The sequence below is a fragment of the Felis catus genome, chromosome B3, assembly GCF_018350175.1.
Source record: "Felis catus isolate Fca126 chromosome B3, F.catus_Fca126_mat1.0, whole genome shotgun sequence".
Classification (NCBI taxonomy): domain Eukaryota; kingdom Metazoa; phylum Chordata; class Mammalia; order Carnivora; family Felidae; genus Felis; species Felis catus.
The window spans coordinates 109,391,583-109,408,962 of NC_058373.1; the positions used below are offsets into that span (position 1 = coordinate 109,391,583).

Here is a 17,380-nt window from a genome sequence, read left to right on the forward strand (position 1 = left end):
CACCCCTCTCAAAATACATAAATAAACTTTAAAAAAGAACCAGGCCAGAAAGCTGGCCAGTCATGCCCAACCCTTTCTTTTCCTCACCCTCATATCAAAAATTTCCAATATTGTCACTTCTAACTCCTACATCTCTTTCAAACGAACTCCTTTTCACCCTGCCCCTTGCATACTACCCTGTTTCTTTTCCAGTTTTTTGTAGTAAGTCTTTTGGTGGTACATATTCCCCCTAAGTCCATCCTCCCTCCTATAAACTACACTGATATTTCTAAAACAAACATCCGAAGTAATTTTCTTTCTTAACATTTTTTTTCCCAGAGCTACAGGACAAAGTTTAACTCCTCAGGGGGCCCTGAAAACCCCATCATGATTTGGCTCCCTTCCTCTCTAATCTAATTCCTGAACCTTTCCTACTTGTGAGAAGAGGTGGTCTTACTTATTGATTTAAAGCCCAGGCTTTGAAGTCAGACTGCCTGAGCTTGAATCTCGGCTCTGTCTTTTACTGAGTTACTTTATCAAGTTATTTAACCTCTCTGTGCTCTGTTTTCCCATTCATAAAATGGAGATAATAATATTCCCTGAAAATTAATGGAGGTAATGTATGTAGAGTGTGTGCCCAATAATAGTTACTATCTCATGTACCAGCCACTCCAGATTTCTTTGAACCTGATGTTTTTGTTCCTGTCTCTATGTATCTTCCTTAAATCACCTTCCCCCTTGAAAAGTCACTTATACTGGACTCTTAAAACTTCAGAATCAAACTCTTAACTCTCCATTTCAATAAAGAAAAAAGGAAATTAAAGATTTGCAAAAGAATGTGTTTAAAACTGCAGAGCCAACATAAAGGAATTCTTAATCATTCATTCATCCATCTAGAGAGCATTTGATGAGCACCTACTATAGGCACTACTCTAGGACAGGGAATATAGTGGTCAGTAATATGAAAGTTCACAGACCAGAACTATCCAATAGAACTTTCTGTGATTATGCAAGTGCTCTATACCTTTATTGACCGATATTGTAGCATTTGGCTAGATATGGCTATGGAGCACTTGGAATACTATTCCTGCAACTGATGAAATAAACATTTAATTGTATTTAATTTGACTCAATTTAAATAGCCACATGTGGTTAGTGACTACCATATTGGACAGCACAGTCTGGACCAATATATAAAGAAATAATTATCAGGTGAACAGGACTGTGGACAACATACGTGTAAAGTCACATGTGAGCAAAGGAGTGAGTGACCAATTGTTTTTGGAATTGGGGAGAAGTTTCCAGGATGTGGGCACAAAGAATGAGTAGGAAATTTCTTGATTGGTAAGAGTGGGGCAAACGGAAAAACTAAACTTCTCTAGCACAGCCAGAATCTAAAGAAGTGGTTGATAAGTCATCCGAAAGTTTAATGAAGCTCTTACAAGTTGGGGCTCTGTGTCACTGAATGCTTTCTTTTAAGAAGTATATATCATTTGGTTGTCTTTTATCCTCAGTGGGACTGACAGGGCACACTTTACAGGGAATGGAGAGGACTGTATGAAGATGAATGAATGATGTCTGCCTAATAGGGTGAAATCTATACTTTGAGATAAGTAGCCTCACAAATTATAATGTAGTTGGGAACATTCTTCCCTCTTGTGAGTTTATACTACACTACACTACACTACACTCTACAGCTCTGATCCGAGAATTTATATGTGTCTTTAGAAGGTATGTGTTGTAGTGTATGTGTGTGGGAAGGGAGTGGGCAATGAGAGAGAGAGAATAGCATAAAGGGCATATCTGCAGCTTATGTTAGGGGAGAAATTTGAAGGGAAAAAAACCCTGAGGACTCAAGTCCCCCTCCCCCACGACTGGAGTACTTTCAAAGGCCATCCTACACTGTCCTCCCAGAGCCCTTAAGGCATATTTCTAGACTACATTGCTCAAACTTTGAGAAATGTACTATTGGGTCCAAGAAATGGATCCTGAGGCTGTACCTGGCCCTGTGGAGAGGTTTTCCAAAAGATGAACAGAGATTCACCTCAAGGAAATTAGAAGAGAAGGTAGGGGTGCCTGGGTGGCTCAGTCAGTTCAGTGTCAGACTCTTGATTTTGGCTCAGGTCATGATCTCACAGTCCATGAGGCCGAGCCCCATGTTGAGCTTTGCACTGATAGCACAGAGCCTGCTTGGGATTCTCTCTCCCTCCCTCTCTCTCTCTGCCCTTCCGCCACTCATGCTTTTACTCTTTTTCTCAAAATAGATAAATAAACATAAAAAAGGAAGAGAAGGTAAACCTGAGAAGCCAAGAATAAAGTTACAAAATGTTATAGGGGAATGATGATGGCTCACAAAGTGCCTATTTGACAAAGGTTTAATTTCGTGGATGGATTTCTATTGAGCCATGAGAAAGGGAACACATTGAAGAAAGTTGTAAAAGTCTTCCTTTAATTAATTTCTTGTTGTTTAGACAACTTTGCTTAGTGAAGTCCTGAAAAATGAGGAAAAGCACAAAGAAGAGAAGTGAACGCTGCCATGTGTTTACTACCTCTGCTGTGTTCTCCACCAACCCTCTCCATGATGGCCCTTGACACAGAAACAATATTTGTCTCCAAGGAACTGGGGACTGTTTGTTGCTGTATGTAACTTTTAGCAAAGACAGCCAGTCCAGGGAAGAGTGAAGAGTGGTAGGTAGGAAGACAAAACCCAGAAAAGCAGTGATCTAGCAAAGGAAAGAGGAGGAGACCCAAGGATTTCTAGCATACATACATACACACATGCACACACTCACAACTACACAAAGATATGAGAGGATGATGACTCTCAAAGGAAGAAAAATACTAATATTTTGATAATAGTAAGAAATATATTTCAATGGGCATATATGCAAGTTATTGTGTAATATTTTAGAATTGTGCCTACATCTATACCATGATATCTAATTGAGTCTACTTGAAAAAAAATGTCAATCTGCACTAGTGAAACATTCTAATCATGGGTGATTTTTAAGGTTATATAATTACATTCTTTTTGAGTAAGTTGAACATATCTGATGACTGACAGAGCTCTGCCAAGTGAAATCCTACAAGATCTGCATTAATGGTTAGCTAATTAGCAACACTAGCAAACAAAACCATTTACAAGTGTTCTGTGAAAGTACTTGAAAATTTTTGTACTCTTGTTTCTCTCTTCTTGTTTGACTATCCATTTAGTAGTCTTTATTGATCACAAAGAGTATAAAGAAAAACTCCAAACCAGCCTTTGTTCAAATTACACACCAGTAGCATGTAAATTAATGAGATTTTTCTCTACTTATTTGAAAAATATCGCCAGCTTAGTAGCCAACAATGTCATGGCTGGCAAGAAAAAGTGATTCATTAAAATTATTTTACTGAGCTGACGGACCACGTCCAGTTTTTTTCTACCCAGTATTCTAAAGATTCCCGTTGCCTCTCTTATCTTCAAAATAGTTAACTACAAATTTCAGCTTATTTTGGATACGTTTCCTTAGAGTGATAAATCTTGGAGAAGCTGGAGCACCCAGGTACACTGCAATAAGGATACGGCTTGATATGGTGAATGTGAAACAAATTTGCACGCTTGCTCTCTAGGGCATCTCTAAATTTAGTGAGAAGTTCTGCAGGTCCCAGCCTCCTCCCAGGACAGTGTGTGGGCACTAGGGATTGTCCAAAAAGCCTGCAGCACAGTGCATGGGAGGTCATATGCAATCAACCATCCATATATTATATAAAGCAGTAAATAAGGATAACTAGATTTAAGAAAACCACTCACCAAGTAAGGAATATTATTGAAGTGAGTCTGTGAACCTAGGCAATTCGAGCATCAGAGGCAGGCAGAAGCTAGAGAATGGGTTCTTCTGATGCTGTGTTGACTCTTGCACCACAAGAAAGAAAACCAAATTCTTGGGTGTTTCTTTCCAACATAAACCAACTCTAGCCTAGAGACCAAGAACATGACTTTCCTCCCCATTGGGTTCCAGCCAGGATATGCTGGTAAATGTTTAGCAACTGACTCTCTGGGTATAGTTCTGACTTGAAAGTTGGTTGATGTTTTGGTTACTTTTAGTGAGTAAGACAGATGTGAAACAATTAAGATATTTGAAACTTCACTAGTTTGTCATTTATGTGAACAACTTCTTTGCTGAATCAGATAATAATTTTCTAATACTGGAAGGATGTTTCCTCACTTTTTTGTGCCATTCATAATGAAACAACCAGAAACTGCACACTTGGGTCTAATCTGCATTATTTTCTCTACCCCTTTCTTAGGTCTAGATAGACAAGCAACAAAACAATAACTCAAGCCCTAAGCTGTAGTGTTTGCTGATGTCCATGGTATAAATACTTACACCATGGCCCCTTCCAGCTACCAACATGATGTCATCGGCTACAGAATTGAGAAGAGATGCACAGTAGCACACTCTTATCCAAATTACCATGCAGATAAAATAAACATAAATAACTTCAGAGCATAGATAATAACTACAGAGTGAAATAATTAAGAAGTGATGAGTGTGGGTACTTTTTCCTTTGATTTTAATAAAATTTATTTCAGTGTAAATTTTCATAATTTACTTTTTAATGATGACTGTATTTAATAGCTGGCTTAGAAAAATCCTGAAAATTCAACAACCAACTCCTGGGGACACCAGAGATAGATCGGCACACCCCTGGTCCAGCCATGGCTTAAATATGTAAAATACTATCCTGAACAAGAGTAATATGCAATCTACTAGTGTCCTTCAACATATGAGTACTGGTGGCCTCAGAGACCTCAAAGAACAGAGCACTGTAGAAAAGAGACACAAGGCTGTTGAAAACAACAAAAAGAGAATATTTATAATAACCAAAAACTACAGGAAGAGATACAAAGCAGTGAGTATATAAGAAAAGGATTGTTGCCTTAAGGGTTCCATAGATGAGACTTTCAGTAACTATCCAATCAATATCTATTCTTATAAAGGAAACTTACAAAGCTATCTACCCTATACCCATTCTTCTCTTTCTTCTTACTAAAAGAATGTCATTATGATTTGGAATACCTATGTCCCCAGTTAAAAACTTATACTTTCCAGCTTCCTTTGCAGCTACAGGTGGCCACGTGGCAGTTTGAGCCAATGAGAAGTGGGTGGAAGTTACTTGGTAGGGCTTCCAAGAAGGCTTTCCTAAGGATTCATTCAACTGCACATGTTTGTTCCTTCATCTTTTTACTCCCTATCTGGAATTCTGTGTCAAGGCCCTGAGATCTTAAGACTAGAGATCCATACCTGAGATATTGGAACAGAAAGATAGAAGTCAGTTCCCTGATGACATCATAGAGTACCCTTCCATCTCTACACTGCCTACGTCTAATCCTCATTTCATGAGGAAAAATTTTAAGACATAAAATTAGATTAGACTATTCTCACCTGGATTCTCTGCTGCATGAAGCCAGACTTAAAAAGCCTAATTAAAAAGGGATGAGCATGAGACGATTGGGAAAGAGTGCCAAATGAGAATATGATAGGCCTCAGTCATCAGCATCACCATTCTGGTTTAAAGTATATCTAAGAGTCCTTCATTAACGCTCTCTCTATCTCCCACTAAACATTTATAAGGACCAGAAAGAGAAAACCAGAGCTTACTGTGAATGTATTCTAAGAATCAGGAAGGAATTTCAATTAACTGTCCAGCTGTTAAAAGTAGAAATGAGAAGTGATTGTTGGCCTGTGGGTTACACTTTGCTACCAGAGGCATAGGTAACAAGAGCAAAAAGAAGGTAGAGGGACAATACATATCTCTCCCACCATACTGGCCAATGCTTAATTGTTTCCAAATGATAGAAGTCCAACTCAAATTAGCATAAAAGTTCAGGCAGAGATTAACGTAGAAGTTTGTATACTATGATTAAGACTCAGCTCCCCTTCATGTTTTGTCTGTCCTTTCTTATGTTGGCTAAATTGAATACCTCACAGGCTTCATGGCACAGTCCCTAGCAGCTCCAGGGTCATATTCCCCTGAGTTCAAAGGCAGAAGAACATTCTTATGTTTCTCAGTCTGGGACCATTATGGCTCATTGGCTCTGCCTGGGTCACCTCCCATCCTTAAATGAATCACTGTTACCAGGGGAGCATGCAATCCTCTCATTTGCCATGCCAGGACTAGGACTAGGTCAGGAGCCTTTTCAGAAGCATAGCCTTTTCGAAACAGCATCCCTTATTGCCAGGTTCTACCAGCAGGGAGAGTAAGGACATACAAAGCTACACCTTAGCCACTTTCTCAATGGAAACTTTCTCAAGTTTCTGAGAAGGCATCACCTTGGAGAAATATGCTCCAGTAAACCAATTGCTTCCCTATCCCCACCCCCATATCAGCTCTGGGCAACTAGAGAAAGAATATTTCTCAGGGGAAAAAAATTGAATTGGATACCTGGAAAAGGAAAAATGCATAGAGGGGGCGCAAAAATCACCTCCATTGTACTTTTGTTACCCTCAGGTCTGAAATTCAGAGTCCACAGTCATGGAAAACTAGCCACAATCCCTCTCCTATGTCAGTAATCCATTCTAAGCCATCACTTCCCAGATTGCTCAAACACTACTACATTTCTACCCACACATATCAGGAGGCCATAACTTCAAGGGAACAACAAACTAAGAAGGTGGAGGAAGGAGCCTGAGACAGTGTATTTCATCTGGAGAGGTACCGTCCTCAGTGTAAAACCTTGAAGGAAGGAAGAACACTGGATGAAGTCGATGCTGGTGATTATAATTTTTCATGTGCCACAATGATTCATAGAGTCAGAGGCAGTGGGAAAACAATGAGATCTTGCGTCAGCCAGGCAGTGCCACAAGACATGAACGCCTACCAGACTCTAGAGATCGAACTGGGAGCACTTCATGTCAAAAACAAGAGAATGATGTATATTTATCAGGTATACAGAAACAAAAAGTAACCAAGGGACCCATACCAATTACACACAAAGACTTAAGTAGCACAAAGAGAGAGAATTATGTTGACAAAAAGAACAAACCACCATAAATTTTTATAAGTGAACTATATAAAGCGATAACTACTGTAAATAAGAAGGAAAACTATTCATGAATATTATTTCAGATTGACAACAAAAATAAAATCACTACGTGTCAAAACTTATCAGTAACGTAGTGTTAATATAATAGAGGATTGTTTTAGTCATTTACTCAATGAAGGAACAAACTACCCCAGGACAAAGATTTTAAAATCACTTCTCTCTCTCCCTCTTTGTTATTATCCCCACCACCAATCTACTTGATATTGAAGAGCCTTGAATGGTTCTGTGTTTTCATGATGGTCTCTGGTCTACTTAATGTATTCTTTATTTTTCTTCTTCACTGACCCCTAGGCTATATTCTACCTGCCACCTATCCAATTATTTAGTTAATATGACATCTTGTTGACCCATTGCAATACATTTATTTTAAAGGAGCCTGATAAGAAAAAGATTAAAGATAGAAAGATCTGTCCCCTTGGAGTTAGAGGTCAAGGACAAGAAATGCTGTAAGAGGCAGATATGGGAGGTACACTAGTTTGGGAGGGTTGTCAAAACAACTACCAAAGACTGGGCAGAAGTGTATTGTCTCACATTTCTGGAATCCCGAAGTTCAAAATCAAGGTGTCAGAAATGTTGGTTCCTTCTGAGGGCTGTGAGGGCAGATCCACTCCAGGCCGAAAGGATCCAAAGGCTTGTGGAAGGCTGTCTTCTCCCTCTGTCTTCACCTCATCTTCTGTGCATGTCTGGCTCTGTGTCAAATTTCCCCTTTGTAAAAGGACACCAGTCACATTGGGTTAGGGCCCACCCTAATGACCTCATTTTAACTTGATTACCTCTGTGAAGACCTTATTTCCAAATAAGGTCACATTCTGAGACACTAGGGGTTAGGACTCTAATACATCTTTCTTCATTTTTCAATGGGGGGGTGGGGTGGGGGGAGGGAGGACACAACCCGTAACAGAAGGAATGGCTCTTTCTGAGAATGGACCAGAATAGAATTGGCAGTGCCTGCCGTCAGCTGAGTGATGGTTCTCTCTTTAACAAAATTACCAAACTTAAGGAAACTCCTCCTGTTGGTTTGTTGGATCACCCCTTAGCTCACATCACCCACTTCCTTTCTTCCATAAGTCAACCGAATCTTTATCTTCCTGTCTACCATTTAATTTTTAGTCACTTAACAAATAAAGCATTAGTTTCTTTTTCATAAAACAAAAGCAAAGTCACTACCCACGGATGTCAGAGTGGTATAAAGCTCTTTACATCTGGCCACTGAATAGCTCCAATCTACAAATGGAGTCACTAAGTCCCTCCCAGACTCTGAGACCAATCTGTTTCCTATACAGGGAATATAAGAGTGGGGCCTCAAGCTTTACTTCTGGTTCCAGACTAACAGAAAACTTCAGTTCGCCAGTAATTTATTTCATGACTTGTGACCCAGGCTCCCTGTCATCGAATCCTTACCCTGTCTTCTTATTCCTTATCTAAGTTCCTACTTTATGGTGCACCACCTCATGGCTAGATTCTTTTTTTTTTTCCTTTAAGAGTAGGATTTACAGTTTCTGAATTCTCTGCCTGCTATCTCAATGTAACCTGCAAATTGTATTCTTATCCCTGGGCTTCACTCTCTTCAGAACTGGGTCACTGATAAAGTTGCCAAAGTTTTATAATGGTAAATATCTGGTCCCTTGAAACTCTGCCAGTTATTAGTCTTGTCCCTAACTTGAACATCATGGTACCTGCGTATAGTGGGTACACAGCGAATGTTTGTGTTTTTTGAATAAACATTTATTGGTGTCGGACACTGAACATTTGTTAATGTCATTTCTCTCTCTCCAGACCAAGACTAATACCCCCAAAGCACATCTTTTTTTCAAACTTCCATCACTGCCGTTTCATCCCTTACTTTGCTTCCATCCATAAACCCCTAATCTTTATTGGAATGATGAATCTCTCAGACTCAAATTCAGGACTTGCTTAGACTAGGACTCAAGTCAAGTCATGTCAGCCTAGTCAGACACTGGTTCTACTACATGCATTATGGCTCCATTTTATGAAGCAAGAGAAATTACTCAGTCCTCACATAAATGATCAAATATATTCCAAGTAGCCCTAATATCTCCTTCTCTTTGAGTGGCTCAAGACATATGACCACAGAATCACCCCCAATAAAGTACAAGGAGACCATGCAGGAAAGGGTTAACTCAGGCCTGGTTGCTCAAGCCCTGCACATTCCAAAGAAAGGCCTGATCTAGGAGAACTGGCCTTTAGCCAGCTCCTAGGAGACAACTTCTGAGCCCTTGGAATACCCTGCTCGATAAAAGTGTCCTATATTCCCGGGGCGCCTGGGTGGCGCAGTCGGATAAGCGTCCGACTTCAGCCAGGTCACGATCTCGCGGTCCGTGAGTTCGAGCCCCGCATCAGGCTCTGGGCTGATGGCTCAGAGCCTGGAGCCTGTTTCCGATTCTGTGTCTCCCTCTCTCTGCCCCTCCCCCATTCATCCTCTGTCTCTCTCTGTCCCAAAAAATAAATAAACGTTGAAAAAAAAAAGTGTCCTATATCCCCAAGGCCGTGGGCCAGGCTGTGTCAGTTTGACCAGATGGTTTATGCTAGCTAATGATGTGACTCACAGTAAATGCCTGTTTTTGTATGCCTGAGGTCCTGAGCCATTTGTACCAGTCTGACCTCTGGGGGGTTGGAACTAGGTAGCTAAGTTTAATCACATGGGGGCTGCATGCCTATAAAACCAATATGAAACATTATAAAGCTAAAAACCCCGGACACCAAGGCTCAGGTAAGCCCCTCTGGTTGGCAACACTTCATACATGTTGTCACACATCATTGCTGGGAGAGTTAGGCATACCCATGTGGCTCGACTGGAGAGGACACCTGCAAGCTTACATCTGGTTTCTCCTGGACTTCTCCCAGTCACCTTTTGCCTTTGTTGATTTTAATCTGTATCCTTTCACTGAAACAAACCATAACTGTGAGCATAGTAGCTTTTTCTGAATCCTGTAAGTCCTTCTAGCAGATCAGCAAGTCTGAATGTGATCTTGAATGCCTCTGGTTCAGAGCCACTTTGAGTGAACACCAAAATGAGCAAGAGAAGCTAATTACTTTAGTTTCTTTATCCCTGTAGATTTTTGCTACTGAGAACACTCAGGACTTCTACATAGATTTATCCTTTTACCTTGGTTCTCACCTCTATATCAAATCCTCAAGATGAACTGACTAAACCTAAAAAAATTTTCAATGCCTAAATTTATCAACAAAAAATCCAACCTCTATAGATTTGGCATAAGGCAACGATCACACATGTTCACATGGATGGGTGTAAAATATTCATTCCAGTATTACTGGTAAGTAAAACACCAGAGGCAACTTTTATGTTTTGTTTTGTTTTCATTTTAGTTAGTCAACATACAGTGCATTATTGGTTTCAGGAGTAAAACTCAGTGATTCGTCACTTACATTCAACACCCAGTGCTCATCACAACACGTGCCCTCTCTAGTACCCATCAGCCATTAAGCCCATCTCCCACCCACTTCCCTCCATCAACCCTCAGCTTGTTCTCTGTAGTCAATAGTCTTTTGTGGTTTGTTTCCCTCTTTCCTCTTGCCCTCCCTTCCCATGTGTTCATCTGTTTTGTTCCTTAAATTCCACATAGGAGTGAAATCATATGGTATTTGTCTCTCTCTGATTTTTTTTTTTTTTTTTTGCTTAGCATAATACATCCTGGCTCTATCCACATTGTTGCAAATGGCAAGATTTCATTCTTTTTGATGGCTGAGTGATATTCGATTATATACATATACCACATCTCCTTTATCCATTCATCGGTTGATAGACTTTTATGTTCTTCAACACAGAAATGTTATAATGAATAATAGAATAACCATACTACGGAATAGTATGTAACTAGGTACTGATATGTGGTACAATCCAAGAAATATTACTGAGGTTAAAAATCAAGTGTGCAGGGGCACCTAAGTGGTTCAGTTGGTTAACCAACTGACTGTCTCGTCTCAGGTCTCGATCTCAGAGTTGTGAGTTCAAGTCCTACGGTGGGCATGAAGCCTACTAAAAAAAAAAATCGGGTGTGCAAAATGCAGCTTCATGTTTATAAAAACAAAGTAAAGTCCTGGGGCGCCTGGGTGGCGCAGTCGGTTAAGCGTCCGACTTCACCCAGGTCACGATCTCACAGTCCGTGAGTTCGAGCCCCGCGTCAGGCTCTGGGCTGATGGCTCGGAGCCTGGAGCCTGTTTCCGATTCTGTGTCTCCCTCTCTCTCTGACCCTCCCCCGTTCATGCTCTGTCTCTCTCTGTCCCAAAAATAAATAAAAAACGTTGAAAAAAAAATTTAAAAAAAAAAACAAAGTAAAGTCCTAATTCTTTTGTTTGCATACACATAGAAAAGAGCTGGAATCTCATTAATCGGATGCCAGTGGTACCATGGGGCAAAAAAGGAAGGGTGGAGGAAGAACAGATTTCTTTGGTGTTATTTAAATATTTTTCAACCATTTCTGGTTTGACCTGGTGTCATTGTTATAATTTCCACAGATTTTTTAAATATGAGACATTTCGATGTTTAAACCACTTTGCCTTTATTTACAAGGTCAAAACCACCCGACGCTAGTCAGCAAAATTCAGCAGTGTTAGAACTGGTGTTGCATTTCCCTTCACTTTCCCTTCTGAGCAGTCTCCCCTGAGCTGTGCTGCTGGTTTAGCAGAAGGGATCTGGCTCACTGGGTGTGAGAACAGGGAGCTAGAAGGGAGCTTGTAGACAGCCTGCGTGAGAATGAAGCTCCTTTACAGTGCTCATTTGACCCTACTTTACTTTGTCATAAAGACCTTTAAAAACTAAATATGAATGTTCTTGTTTCCCTGGCTCATGGAACACCCTAGGCAGGAATTACCCCCTTTAACCCATCCTTTATATTCTGTGGGGCTGGGGGACTCCCCACTCTTGAAGAGCGGCGTGAGTACTGAGTGCGGGTTGTGAGCATTATGGCGTGATAAAGAGCACCTTTCCTGGCTATGTTCCTGTTCAGCCAACATCATGCAAGTCCTCTTCTGCTTGAAATATCAGTTTTTCTCACCTGTAACACAAGGATCGTGAATAGATCATCTCTAATATCATTTCCAGCACTGCAATTCTAACTGTATTATCACAATCAATTAGCTCCATTTTCCTTCCCCTGGCATACCTTCTTCCCCTCCCGCAGCTAAACACCCTTGTTTACTCCCAGCCAAACACCCTTGTTCCCAAGAGAAGGAAAGGCTAGGCTTCTATGAAAAGAAAGCAAATGATTCCTATTGGGCAAGTATCATCAGCCATCACTCAAGTCCTCATCTACCATGAGAAGAAAGAAATACATTAAATACTTTTACATAATTCGAATAAAACTACCCACTTCATATTAGTTGCATTGTATAATTCTACCTCTCACACAGCAATTTATATCTTTTGATGTCTATCAAGAAGATGAATTAAAACTTTGATTAATGAAAAACATATGTTTCATATTTATATGTCCTCTTTAATCTTTTGTATGAATAAGGAGAGAACATTAATCTCTGACAAAAAAGGAAGTCTCAGCGTGGTGAGAATAAGGAACAGGCCTCGGTGCTAACAGATGTAATTCAAAGAGCTTGTGATCATTTTCAATTTCTAAGGCCAACGTCTAGATATTTCTAACATTTATTTTTGTCTCTCAATTTGAAGCCCTATCAGGAAACACAAGAAGAGAAACATTCATTCATGGTCTTCATTTTTAGAACAAATTGAGTCTCATTATAAAATGTCCATATTTTTCTACTACAATTAATCTGCTCACAAGAGGGTCAATGGCAAAAGATTAATGGATCACAAATGAGGACTCCTGGGCATAGCAGAACGACCGCTCGCATTCTTTCAGCCATGACACAACATAACCCAAGTGCCCAGCAATTCTGCACTAACTTACAGCACACATACTGTACCATTTGTTGTTGTTGTTTTAATTTTTTAATATTTATTTATTTTTGAGAGAGACAGAGACAGAGTGTGAGCAGGTGAAGGGCAGAGAGAGAGGGAGACATAGAATTCGAAACTGGCTCCAGGCTCTAGGCTGTCAGCACAGAACCTGACGCGGGGCTCAAACCTACCATCTGTGAGATCATGACCTGAGCTGAAGTTGGATGCTTAACCGACTGACCCACCCAGGCACCCTTCACTAACTGTGTTTCTGAGAGAGCTCAGCATTGTGAGTTCCTGAAATTTAATGTACATCCTATTTCACTTTTGTATAAATCCCTGAAGTTAAGGGTCATAGAAAAATGTTGGTAATGTCTGTTCTGTAGCACTACATAGGCGATAGACATCGACGATATTTGTGGTTTCCTTGGAGCAGCTCTTATGCTTCACATTGTTTACTGAAGGAGTTAATTTTAGATTGAACACCAATAACATCTGAAAAAATAACCTTGGGAAACTCTAGTTATAGCAACTAAAAGATAATGTTATATAAAACTGTAATTTAGCCGGTAAGCATATTTATGGAACAGCTGTGAACCAACAGATTCTGTCATGATCTGAGGTCGGCACAAAATATATAGATGACAAAGTCCTTTTTTTTTTTAAGAAATGTATACTCCACATGGGGCCCAGAGCATGGGAGGTAACACTATGATTTACTAAAGAAAGGTATAAACTAGTCTGAAATCAAATTGAGAGGGTGAATGCTGAGTCTATCAAAGGAAGGTGTGAAACAAATCAGCAAGTGTTATATATGCCTGGAGCCATACTTCAAGGAGCTTGGTTAGGGGGAAGGAAAACACTTGCTGGCACGGTGGAAATGGCAAGAGAAGGTTGGAACATTCGGTGCATCTCACGTGCATATTCATACTATGGGTTTCCATTTTGGAAATGGTAACCATGGCACAATGGCAACAAACAATATCAAGGCTGCAGATACCTAAGCAGCCACTCCTCAACCTGGCTGCGTTCCCAAGCACTTTTAAATAATTATACATGAACCCGAGTCATAGAGAAAGGGAAAAGGCTGCAATTCATCTGTATAAACAAATCCTTAATATCAGCTTTTCTATTTTCCTTTTTTTCTTTCACTTAAAAGTACACTTAAAAGCTTCCAATATCAGTCACAATGGAGTGGCTGATACCAAACTAATCATCCCACCGGAAAAAATTACAAAACCTGGACAAGATATTTTAAAGTAACTGCAGGGATTGAGGGGGAATAAGCACAGGCCGTGTTTTGATGCATGTGGGAAAGAAGGTACAGGTAGTGAGCTTTATCGAATTCACCCAGCCCTTTTCCTGAGATTGCTTTTCAGTTTCCCATAAGCAGAGGATTAGACCCGTACAAAAAATATATGGCTCTTAATGGACTATGGAGAAAAGAGTTTGGAGTCTGGGCACTACAGGGGATAAAACTTTAACATTAAAATCACAAAGAGAAGGGAGCCTTGAGGAAAGGAAGCCCGTGATCTGCATATAAATCCCCCTCAAGTGCGGATCAACACCTAAACTTCACATGCAAAGTGTGAACACAAAAGAAGTAATTCCTAATCAATAAGGCAAGAAAGCAATAAAGCTATACAGATTGTGTCTATTCTCAGACAATGTGACAGTCATTGTGGAAAATCCCACTGAATCTGAAAAAAAAAAAAGCCTAAAACTAATGAGTGAGTTTAGCAAGATCTTAAGATACAAGGTCCATATTCAAAAGTCAATTGTATTTGAACACACTCTTCACAATTAAAAATTGGGCATTGAATTTTTAATAATTTTTAATTTTATCTTTATTTTGAGTGAGAGAGAGCAAGCAGGGGAGGGGCAGAGAGAGGGAGAGAAAGAGAATCCCAGGCAGGCTCCACACTGTCAGCACAGAGCTGGAAATGGGGCTCCAACTCACAAACTGTGAGATCGTGACCTGAGCAGAAATCAAGAGTCAGAGGCTTAACCAACTGAGCCACCCAGGCACCCCTGGAAATCGAACTAAAAACGGAACTATTTATAATAGGTACGACATTAACAAAATATGTGCACTGATCAAAGAAGTAAAAATTAAGTCAAAGACCTAAATAAATGTTAATTACACCTGAGTAAAATAATAATAATTTTAATTGAGGGAACCACACCGGAAAGCCATACTTTAAGTTTTTCGCTAGGGGAGTGGAAGAGGATGCCCTTGAGCCATGAAGCCTGGAGATCTAACCTGGCCATATGCCTCCGTAAGAACCTCCTATAAACATCACAAAAATATGTCTCATTAAAATATAAGTAACAGGGGCCCCTGGGTGGCTCAGTTAAATGGCCGACTCTTGATGTCGGCTCAGGTCATAATCTCTCAGTTGGTGAGTTTGAGCCCCACATCGGGCTCTGTGCTGGCTGGCATTACAGAGCCTGTCTGGAACTCGTTCTCCCCCCGCCCCTGCCCCTCTCCTGCACTCTCTTTCTCAGAATAAATACATAAACTTAAAAAAAATTGAAATCTGAGTAACAACAAAGTACTGTGCTCTACATTCACACAAAGTTCCTACGAGAAAAATTAAAAGATGAAAAAGAGTAAAACAGCTTTCTTACAGACACTGTAAGACCCTGAAAACACCAGGAAAATACTGGCACAAAGCAGATGAAAAGTGCAATCTAACATTCCAACTGAGGGTTTTAAACTTCTATGCAGCAATTGAAACTCTAAAGGAGAAATACCAAAACTCAGAGAACAGATGGCGGCCGGACAAGAGGAAATGATAATAGATAACAGGAGGATGTGCAACAGGAACTGACAGCACACAGGAAAATAAATAAAGAAAAGAAAAGAAAAGATGAAGGCATTTAAAAATGAAGACTAGGGGCGCCTGGGTGGCGCAGTAGGTTGAGCGTCCGACTTCGGCCGGGTCGCGATCTCGCGGTCCGGGAGTTCGAGCCCCGCGTCGGGCTCTGGGCTGATGGCTCAGAGCCTGGAGCCTGTTTCCGATTCTGTGTCTCCCTCTCTCTCTGCCCCTCCCCCGTTCATGCTCTGTCTCTCTCTGTCCCAAAAATAAATAAACGTTGAAAAAAAAATTTAAAAATGAAGACTAAATTACAAGGAACGCAGGGAAGAATAGGCCCCATAAAAAGCACAGTAAGGATGCGGAGGATAGAAATAAGAGCATCAAATAAAATGCAAACTAGGAAGGAAAGGACCACATTAAAAGTATATATTTAAAAAATAAATAAGACTTCAGGGAGTTTTGCTAAGTAAATTCTTCTTCATAGATACTTTAACAAATATTCAATATTGATACTTCACAACTGAACACTTTCACAGCCACAGAAGGTATCTCTTTGGTTTTGATTGTCACTGGGAAAGATTGAGGGAATTTTTTAAACCTTAACATAGACCTTTCTAGACTAACAGAATCACCAGCTCTAGTTTTATAAATCTCTTGTCTTCGTATGTCAACAGTTAAAATTTGTGGAACAAAAGCATTTTCCTAAAAACACAGATTTCCTAAAAATCAGTGACTACTCATGGGGAAAAAGTTCCTACTTTCCAATAACCTAACATGAGATAGTTGATTGATAGATTGGTGGATGATGATGATAGATAGATGATGATGATAGAGAGATAGATAGAGAGATAGATAGAGATGATAGACAGACAGATAGAGATGATAGACAGATAGATAATAGATTCCCCCACACACACCTTGATTAAACTTCTTCCTCTCCTTAATACCCCCTCTCCACTTCCATCAACATCTGTCGTGGCTCCCTCCATTATTTCTAGTAGCCACCCACTTTTCAACCTGGAATCTTCTAGCTTCTACCCCTATCATTCTTCTAAAATTGCTTCTACCAGGGTCATTCATGACCCTCTATTACTAAAGCCTGTGAAGACTGGTAACTTCTTCAGTAGAACATTCTGCTGCCCTTGACATTGTCCACTGGTCCTTGTCTGTGAAACTTTTCCCTTGCCTTGCAGGGCACCGCTCTCTCTGAGTCTTCCCTTTCTCTCTGCTGATGATTTCCAAATGTACATCTACTGCCCTCTCATGTCTGACTTCTAGTCAATTCCATTATTTTGACTTTTTATTGAATGGCAAAGGAGTGTGGCGGTTAAACGTATGGACTTGAGCCAGAATGCCTGGGCTGTGTGGTCTTGGGGAAGTCACCTAAGGTCTCTCTTTGCTATAGTTTTATCTATAATACTGGGGGTCGGGGAGAAATCATAATGTCTACTTCATAGGATTATTGTTCAGATTATATGTAAAGCTTGTTTTTTATATGTAATATATGTAAAGTTTTTAGAATAGTACCTGAAATATAATAAACACAATGTGTTTGCTATTCTTATTTTATTATTAGGCATCATTTTCTAGAATTTC

At 40.1% G+C, this 17,380-nt stretch overlaps 1 long non-coding RNA gene across 1 annotated transcript in view; it reads right to left on the minus strand.

Annotated features, from left to right (window-relative positions):
- Nucleotides 1-11,545: 11,545 nt before the first annotated feature.
- The window catches only part of LOC123386345, a 33,969-nt gene continuing 28,134 nt past the window's right edge, over nucleotides 11,546-17,380 (minus strand). Inside the window, exon 3 of the long non-coding RNA XR_006600130.1 lies at nucleotides 11,546-12,105. This is a non-coding gene — a long non-coding RNA (uncharacterized LOC123386345). The remainder of the gene's footprint in view (nucleotides 12,106-17,380) is intronic.